Source organism: Mus musculus, chromosome 13 (genome assembly GCF_000001635.26).
Source record: "Mus musculus strain C57BL/6J chromosome 13, GRCm38.p6 C57BL/6J".
Taxonomy (NCBI): domain Eukaryota; kingdom Metazoa; phylum Chordata; class Mammalia; order Rodentia; family Muridae; genus Mus; species Mus musculus.
The window spans coordinates 22,853,283-22,863,777 of record NC_000079.6 but is presented as its reverse complement, the minus strand read 5'-3'; positions in this window follow the sequence as shown (position 1 = coordinate 22,863,777).

Below are 10,495 nucleotides of genomic sequence, written 5' to 3'. Positions count from 1 at the left end.
AGAGTATATACAAGCTGGTCCCCCTGGTTTGAATGAAATATAAATATCCATGTGTTAATCTATATATAAATTTATGTGAGTTTATGCATAGTTGCTTATGTAAAAGATTTTCCTTCTGTGAGCCTGATTCTCTTCTCCTGGTTCAGAAGTTTATTGCTCCACTTCCCTCTAGTCCAACAAGCAAGAGGCATCTGGACAAAAGGGAACAGGCTCTAGCAATTAATCCTTTTCTTTATACATTGCTGTTTTACAGTGAAGTGCTATATGCCAGAGACTGAAGTTTCTGGCCTCAAAGGGACTGAGGCAGATCAGCTACAGTAGCAAAGTGACTTAGACTTAGATAAGTAAATTTTTTATTATTATTATACATCAATCCTAAATATCTCCTAAGACCAAATCTTACCCCATACATCCTAATACTATGTCTTCTCCCTGCTGATACTCTTCCCCCTCTGCTGCTTCAAGGAGAACCAAACAAGAAAGAAGACCCACTAGGGCAGGTCCCCAGCATGTGAATATGTTATGTATTCATTTTCATTAAATTCTGGAAAGTCTTTAATTTTTCTTATTTCTGTCTTAAACCATTTTTCATTTGGTAGAAAGAAGTTTAATTTCCTTGAGTTCACAAGCTTTTTGTTGTTACTGTTGGCTTTGATATCCAGCTTTAATATGTGGGTGTCTGTCAGAATACAGGGGATCATTTCAATGTTTTTGTATCTGTTGAGACGGGCTTTGTTTCCTAGTATGTGGTCAGTTTTAGAGAGCTTCCTATGAGGTGCTGAGAAGAAGGTACATTCTTTTATATCTGTCAATATCTGCCCAGTCCATTTGTTTTATAATGTCTGTTAGCTCTGTTTAGTTTGTGTCTGCATAACTGATTCATTGGTGAGAGTGGGATTGTGAATTCTACCATGACATGTGTGTAGGGTAAATGTGTAATTTAAGCTGCAAAAATAGCTACATTTGATATTAGGCATCAATGTTAAGAATTGAAATGTCTTCTTGGTGGATTTTTTTTTTTACTTTGTTGAGTATGTAGTGCCTTTCCTTATCACTTCTGATTAATTTTGATTCAAATTCTATTTTTACATATATTTTAATAATACACTTAACATATAGTACATTTTAATATATTTTAATACACCAGCTTGCTTCTTAGGTCCATTTTCTTTGTGCTTTAGGTATGTTGGGATATTAGGTATCTGGTTTGGGGATGACTATAGATCTAGGTGCTGATTTCTGGAATTATATTTGTATTTTGTTTTTGGTTTCTGTTTCTTGTCTGGATTTTTGGAGAGTGTGATGGCTATGTGTTGCCTGTTTGTCTGACCTGCTCAGATGGTGTTTTTACAGGGAATATCTTTTGGTGTTAGGAGTTGGGATACCAGGATGAGTGTGTGTATGTGGGGGGGGGGGGGTGCTGGAGAAGAAGGTATTTGTTATTCCCTGTGATGAGATGTGGAGGGCTGGATCTCAGTAGCAGATTGAGAGGTATGGGTCTGACTTCAGACTACTTCATCTCCTATGAGGAATGACACACAGCTCAGAGAATAGAGGAGCCTACCTGCATTGACTGAAGTGCTGAAGTGCGGTGTCTTGAGAACCCTTAATGGGGATGGTTTTTGGACTCTTAAGGACCTCCTGGACTTGAGCCTATAGAGGTCACAAGGCTCTAGAGGCTATAGAGGTCACAATAATCAGCTGGGTAGAATGGCCATGCCACCTGGGTTTCTTCAAGTCGGTCTCCTGTGTTCCCTCAAAACCTTGGTCTTCTTATCCTCAGCTCAAATGGAGTACTTGTCCAGCATCATAGAAGATGGAGTCAGACATTCAGGGGGCAAGGAGGCTGAGAAAACATAGAAAGTTTCAGTACAGGTCATAGTAAGTGAACCCAAAAGAAGGTGGAATCTCCGGTGTTAATAATCTGTCATCAACGTTTTAAGGTATCAGTTTGCTCATGAGGTCCTGGCCAGGAGCATGGTTTCCCAACTCATGGTGGCATCATTTGAGAGAACCTGTTTTTCAGAGCTTCTTGTAGTGCTACTTTCAAGTCTCACCTGGTATAACTGTCCCCTTCCATCAACACTGATTTCTTAGCAGTTTTTGAACCTAGGTATGTCAAAAATTATCAACCAAATCTGTCTTTCTCTGGTGACTTCACTTATCAGATGGACATCTTCACCCTGCCCTGCTAGGCCAGCTCAGCTAAAGTCACTTCCACCTACCCTTTGTGGGGTGGTGAGCCTGGTGTGATAGGCAGCCTGGTCCCTGGTCAAGCTCAGGCTTAAAACCCCTATGACCCCACAGGTGACCCCTCAGGGGGTAGCCTTCATGGGAAGGTAGGCCTTTTGCCATGCTCCTGGGCCCCTGGCTCCTGTCAAGCTCTCAGACTAAGCCAATGGGAAGTACCTGCTGTCAGATCCTGACCCAGCCCAAAACTGTATATAAGAATCAAGGAATAAAGGTGTGTGAGAATGACTCAGTCGTCTGAGAACTGCTGTAAGAGCTGAAACACTGCTGTTTGGGAAGAGGTCTGCTCTCCTGAAATTCCACTAGAAGCTTCCTGGAATGCACTCCTTGCTGGCTAGTCGGCCTGTCCTCAGCTCAGCCCAGCCTGATTCAGCATAGGGAGATGAGTGCAGCAGGGTCTTGGAGCACCTGAGATAGCAACGGCAGAGACTGAGGTGAAGCCAGCTAAAGCAGCAGAGGCAGCAGAGACAACTCCCTCTCTCTGCTTGCACTCTCTCCCCTTTGCCTGAACCCTCACACCTGGCTGGGCCAGATATCTCCATGGAAAGCCTCCAGTACACAGGCCCACAACCCTTTCTTGTGTTCCTCTTCTTTCTTTGAGGAGAAAATGAAATACTGACTTCTGACAGAAGCCTTATCTCCAGTATTTTTCCCAAGTGGTATCAAGAACCTAAGATCACATGATAGGGATGGTAGAATGAAAAAATGATACAAATGCACTTTTCACCTGCCTAGAAGATCAAAACCCATCTTAAATGATTAATGTTGCCAGACTTAAGAAATTTATTGATCCAGCACACTGGGGTCATTTTGCAATTGGGACAGAGGCAAGCCTGAATCTCCTTAAGCACACACTGTTTATACAATTCAAGGGTAGACCTTGGTAACAACAAGAGTTGGTTTAAGCCCATTGTTGGCCAGTGCTGACCTTGTCATTCCCCTTCCCCTTTAGAAATAGTAATTAGCCTCTCCCATCTTGAGAGGCAAGCATTTAATGACCTTCCCTAAGCAGCATTGATGGCCCTGGCTGAGGTGAGGTCTTAGTCACCAGAAGAGGGAACTGAAATATTTTTGATTGTTATCTGCACCTGCTTTGCAGGGCTTTCTTGTAAAGCTTGTTTTGCTGGATCATTCCAGGAAGGGAGTGATCGTCACAACCCTCTAGTGGAAGATCCCAACATGCTATTCTAGCATAGTCTTTCAGCAGTCATCTTATGTTCTCTAAGCTCACACATTTCCACAAAATACTACTTACCTATTAAAAACAATGACTTCATGAAACTTGCAGGCAAATGGATGGAACTTGAAAATATCACCCTGAGTGAGGTAACTCAGTCACAAAAGAACACACATGATACACACTCACTGATAAGTGGATATTAACCCAAAAGTTTGGAATACCCAAGATTCAATTCACAGACCATGTGAAGCCCAAGAAGAAGGAAGACCAAAGTGTGGATGCTTCCGTGCTTCTTAGAAGGGGGAACAAAATACTCACTGGAGGAAATATGGAGACAAAGAGTGGAGCAGAGACAGAAGAAAAAGCCATCCAGAGACTGCCCCACGTGGGAATCCATCCTATATACAGTCACCAAACCCAGGTGCTATTGTGGATGCCAAGGAAATGCTTGCTGACAGGAGCCTGATATGGTTATCTCCTGATAGGCTTGCAAGAACCTGACAAAAACAGAGGCAGAGCCTCACAGCCAACCATTGGACTGAACGTGGGGTCCCTGGTGGAGGAGTTGGAGAAGGGACTGAAAGGAACTGAGGGGGTTTGCAGCCCCATGGGGGGAGCAACAGTGTCAATTGGCCAGATCCCTGGAGCTCCCAGGGACTGGTCCACCAACTGATGAGTACACATGGAGGGACCCATGGCTCTGGCCACATATGTGGCAGAGGACGGCCTTGTTGGACATCAGTGGGAGGAAATGCCTTTGGGCAAGAGAGGGTTACATGCCCCAGTGTAGGGGAATGCCAGGGAGGGAAGGCAGGAGGGGATGGGTGGAAGAGCACCCTCATAGAGATAAGGAGATGGGAGATGGGATAGGGAGTTTCCCAAGGGGAGACCTGGAAAGTGGAAAACAGATGAAGTATAAATAAAGAAAATATCCAAAAAAGACTTTTTAAAAAATCCATTCGGTTTTTTATTTTTTGTTTATGTGTGTATGCCCAAGTATATGTATCTGTATCATGTGCATACAATGCTTGAAGAGGCCAGTAGAAAGCATCAGATTCCCTGAAACTGAAGTTACAGGTGATTGTGAGTCACCTTGTGTGTGCCGAGAACTAGCCTAGGTCCTCTAAAAGTACAACTGTTACTCTGCGTCACTTAGCATTCTTTCCAGTCCCTGCTATTAATCTTCTTGAAGCATAATTGCTATAATGGCCTATAGCATACCCTGGCCTGACATCATGAGTTGAACCCTCTTGTGACAGCCAGGCCTAAGGAATAATACAGCTATCTATTTACCAATTGAAAATAACTGTTGTTTTTATTCCATCTGTAGTCAGATTCCCCCACTAGTATCTCCACAATTCTGAAATAAGAATGACACTTTCTTTCTAGAAGGAGAGGTGTGTGATAGGGAAAGGCATTTGTATGTTACAGCAATGAGTAGGTGATGAGAGGCCAGGTAGATTACTCACCTTTAGATTTCTAGTAAGAAACCATGGACTCTAGCATCAGGTACAAGGCAAAATAGTATATAAGGGGAGAATTCTCTTCAGTAAAGATAAAACCTATTCTGTATGGTATATTATGGCACTGTGCAAAGCAGAATTAAATCCGGGGAATTCTGATCCTTACAGCAGACACAGAAGAATGTGTTCCCAGCATTTCTTGGTTTTCTGGTGCCCCTAAAGGAATTCCTTCTAAAGGAGATTTTGCAGTCAAATATTCTAACCATGGAGACCAGAAGCAGTTGTTTTTTGTATCTCCAAGTCCCAATGAATGTCCCCCCTCCACTGTTTAAAAATAGAAAATACAAAACCCAGTTTCCCTCTGAAGTCAATCTCTCTGTGCTAAATATGTTTCAGAAAGTCAAGTGAGAGATAAGTCTGGTTTTCTTCTCAGCATCAGTAACAAAGTATATACATAACATATCTTACAAACACTAGGATCTTCCCTAGGATTGACTCCGGGTTCAATAATAGAACAGAGGGTTGTTGTTCTGATGAAACCAAAATCTTACAAAACTCTTGAAGGAATAAGAGAAAAAACTACACACAACGTATGTTGAAAAGGTTTTAATAGAATAGAGATGAACTCTACCCTTTTGCTTCAACCTAAATTAAAATTTTTTAGTTTTATATATGTTTTTACCTTTGAAAATGTGTGGTCCCAACTCTGTTAACTCAGAAAATAATATTCCATTTCAAAGCAAGGGTGAAGGCAGTAAAAGGCTTTCCTTTATTTACAGTCAAAACATGTATCATGCACTAGGTATTGGGAGTACCTTTGGGTTAGAAGGATACAGTGGCTTAGGCCAGAATTTGAGCTGGAAAAGGGAGGTCCATCTGCTTTGACGATACCATTTATTTAACAAAGAAGGAAGAAAATCGTGTTGCTCATGGCTGACTATGACCTAGATTGTGTCCAGATGTAGTAAAGCTATCTTGTGGGCTCAGGTGTGTGTTTAGGTTATGCTCAGAAAGTAGAGTGTAGAGTGTTGGATGTGACTCATAATGTTCTCCATAGAAAGAAGGACTTGAGAAAGAGAACAGATCTTTATCTGGATCAGAAGCAGGCCTCTATTCTGACTCATACATTTAGTTTAGCAATGTAAAGAGGGGTCCAGGAACATGGGGACTCTAGACATAGAAGATTGGTTGTTGTTCATTTTGTCTCTTTATGTGTTTCTATCATATAATGAAAATGTAATTAATCCAGAGGTAACTCTGGAGGCAAACAATTAAGGAGGGAGAGGAAAAGTCATCCTTTAGGGACTGCAGTTCTGCAGAGGGCTTCCTTCTCCCTGACATGGTGATAAGTTAACAACATCTTGAAGATACATTATGGTGACAAATTCTCTGAAAACGCCTAAGGTACAAATGTGACCTGGGAAGGCTCACTTGCCAGAAGACACAGAGCCTGTCTGCCCATGATCACTGTGGTGAGTAGATGTTTCAGTTTCTTTTACTCACATGCACATTTTGCTTAACGACACACATCTTCCTGTCTTTGACTAAGCTTAAGTGTAGAGGAGAGATGCTGAGTCTGGTCACCTTCACTCTTCATCCTATGCTTAAAACACAGAATAACTAGGGCCAGGGCCAGGAGAACTGATCCCACAAAGGGCAGGTACACTATTCCATGCGTTTAGGGTCTGTTATCATAAGAGAGTTTTGGGGTGAATCTTTGCCTGATGCTTCCTCTTTTCTTCCAGTCACTAGAACTAAATAGGAGCTTTCAGTTTTCTGTAAAAAATATCTATCTTCTCTAAAGTTCACTTGCCTTATAAAAATGTCAATATTGTAACTTTAAACCTACCCATTGCACATTTGGAAAATTTCTACATTTTCAGTGCCAGCAACTTTATCTGTTAGTTTAGGCTTGGTACTCTTTTATTTGTAGTTCACTTGAGAATCCATCCTTAAACTCTCCATCCTGACGGGAATTTCTACTGAATTTGTAAGGCAGTAGCATCATTGTATTCTAAGGTGGTAGTGAGGAATGTTTGGACCTACAAAGATAAAACTTAAGCTTGTCACGGTGGCACATCCTATCACTAGGGAGGGAAAAGTAGGTGGAGGGTGTTTTCCTTCTCTGAAATTATTCGTTTCAGGCAGAAAAAAATATACATCACTTATTAACTGTCCAAAATAAGATCATTAAAATTGGTGGACAGGAGCAGAGCGCTGGAAAGTAGTAGTCAGTCAAAGACAGACAGAAAGACAGACAACAGACAGACTGAAAAGCATTGGATAGAATTGACAAATCCATCAAGACACTGAGAGGCACTAAGTGTTAACACTTTTACTAACTTCTAATTGCTGATAAATACTTTGTTTTTATTCTAGGCTTGTTAATTTTCACTGCTGTGATTGCTATAAAAAACTACAGTCTGTTTCATTATTTGCTAGGAATCCATGCAATGATCAACTCTCTAGAATGCAATGGCTCAGTTTCAGATGCCCCAATTCTTCAGGAGGATGAAAGTCCATAACTAATATTCCTAGAGAACTGAGGTCAACTGGTAAGTACCTGAGTCCAAGCCTCATCTATGCAGTTTTTGTTGTCAGAGACCTTTAGGGCAGAGATCTACACAAATCATTTTTAGGTTTTTAGTTTTTGGGTTGTGGAGACAGTCTTTCTGTGTAGCCTTGGCTGTCTTGGAGATAGCTCTATAGACCATCTGGCCTTGAACTCTGCCTTCTCTCTCTTCCTCCTGAGTGCTAGGCTTAAAGCCATGAATAGGCTTGCTATTTTTAATATTTAGTATGAAGGAAGGGCAGAAGGGTTGTAGATTTGCATTTGAAGAATATACACATGCACAAATCCCAAAGTTTGAATCAAGCATCCTCATTTTTTTTTTTTTTTTGTTTGTAGAAAATGCCCATAGTTCCACATGTATTCCTACTTAGGGAGACTGAAGCTCTTAAGTTAGAGAAGTCCAAACCTCTCTCTGTCTGAACTGATAACAACATGCACAGCTGACAGCCTAGCCACTCTAAAGGAACCTATGATTGGAAAAGGCAGGGATAAAGCAGCTGCAAAGAAAGGCACCTGAAAACACTGCCTCTCTGGCGGTCACAATGTCACATATCAGCGGCAAAGTGCCAACCTGATCCTCTGTAAACAATACATTCATACCAGTGATGTGCTAACCAATTATTGTTAAAAGATTTATTTTATTTTTAAAAATCTGTGTGTGATTTGCCTGCCAATACATACCTTTCTTTCATGACCTGTGCCTGCAGAGATCAGGAGAGGGCACCAGATTATTTATTTATTTATTTACTTCCTTATAAAGTATAGTTTTCTGGGAATCCCTAATTTAAAAATGTCTTTGTTTTATAACATCAGGATTAATTAATCTGCACAATTAACTTCAGCACATCTAGAAATGCTCCAGACTTCCTTAGAAGCCCCAAGGCCACTGGTAAGTACTTTACTATTCTCCAGAATACCCTCCATGGCAGCAGCTTCCCAGTGCTCCTGTAGTGCACTCTCCCTGGGGGCAGCCTGATGCTCATGAGAATTTTGTTTCTTCTTCTAAAGACTTGTTCCAGTGGGTGAATGGGTGGAGGAGCACCTTCATAGAGGCAAAGGAGAGAGGCTGAGGAGAGATGGGATGGGGGTTGGTGCAGGGGTACCCATGAAGAGGGATATCATTTGAAATGTAAATGAATAAAATGACTAATTAAAAACAGGAAAAAAAAAAGATTTGTTCCAAGTGGTTGAAAATGGAGAGCATTGTTCCTATTTGCTGACCAATTTGCTGCTTCTTACAGAAAGTGTTCAGGTGGGTGGGTTGTCTGTATGCTAATTGTATATTCAGAGTGGCAGTTCGCAGCTGCTATGTGATGTCATGACATCTGTTGATGCTGCGTCCTGAGGTGCTTTCCCTGTGCTCTCCTTTGTACATTTCCTGGGCCTCAGTTCCTACGTCATAATGTTTAACAGAGTTTCCTTTTTGTGTGTGTGAAATATAAGGAGTGTGGATCTAGTTTCTGTCCTCTATCTGAGGCTTCATTGCCTACATTTTTGCCTGAAGCTGCATTGGTTTATAGATTATTTCCATTATCCCATCGATCTATATCTGGTCCCATTGATCTGTATCTGGTTTTCTATGAGGATCTTGTTTTTGTTGCTAGTATAACTTGAAATTAGGTTATGTGATACTTCTTGCTTAGCTCATTTATATTCCACATTGCTTTGTCTGTAGATTTTTGGTTTTGTTTTTGTTTCTCCATATGAATTTGAGAATATATTTTCTAGCTTTGTGAATAATGTTATGAACACTGGACTGGTCTCTAATCCACAAGCTTCTTGCCTGTGTTCCCTGAGTGGTAGTATTACAGATCTTCCTCCCATACCAGGGAAGGCATTGGTGTCTTGGCAGGGAGCACACTGGATATGGAGAGTGGCTCCTACAGTGACAATGCTTGATGCACCGTGAACTTTGGGAGGACTTTCTGTCTGCTGAGGTTCCACCTTAGAGGTCTTCTATCTCTGAGATTAGGTTGAGTTAGTTTGCCATCTGGATCTAAGGTTCACATGGTTTGCTGCTCTCTCTGAAACCAAAAGGAATGATTTGTTAAAGAAAATATGAATTTTCAATATTGGCCCTGAGAGAAATAAAGGGAAGACATTGTTCACCAGAGCTGAACACAGATCAACATCATATAAACCATACTTTAGAATTTAGAATAACTAATGAAAGGAAAACATGGATCGAAAAATTAGTGGAGATTTGGGGTGGGGGAAATGCAGAGGAAAAACAAAGAAAGCAGCTTCCCTTCCAATATTACACATTTCTTTCTTTGGCTAGTTCAGGTTTGTCTGTTTGATTGTTTTAGGTTAATGTAAATATTGTGAGTGTTTTCATTTTCTTCTTATCTGGTATTATAAAATAGAGGTTGATTTCTGTACACTGATTATATATTCTGTGGCTTTCTGAAGTAATTCATCACATCTTTAACAGTATTCTGGCAGTGTTTATGGTCTTTTAAGTATAGGTTGTCATCTTTCTGCATCTTTCTCTTGCTTATTACCTGGCTAAGATGCAAAGCTCTCGAAAGAAGAAGGACAAGATAGGACACCAAGGGTGGTAATGGGAGAATTCAAGGAATAATGGTGTGAAAACAACACACTACACCTATCATTGTATACAGTTTATGTATGTTGATAATAACAAAACATTCATGCATGGCTGGCTTTGGCTGATTCAGCTGTAACTAATAGGTCTAATCTAGAAGAGTTTATACTTTGACTGGATATTGAAGAACTACAGAAGACCAGTGAATATTTCTAAGTAGTAAAATTGCTACAATGGTGTCTAACTATAAGGCTTGATCCTGAGTCTAGATCTTCACTGGGATTAAGAGAAAATGAAATTTATATATACACATATGTATATATCAGTGAAAATGTTTGTTTACAATTTGAGCTACTTTCAGTCTGTCTCCAGATTGCCCCATAGTGGTCCTAAATTTTACAGAAATTATAGAAGAATGGTTAGGAACTAGGCACACATTTGTAGTGATGGAACTCAGTTTCTAGAGTGAAGATTAGCCTGTC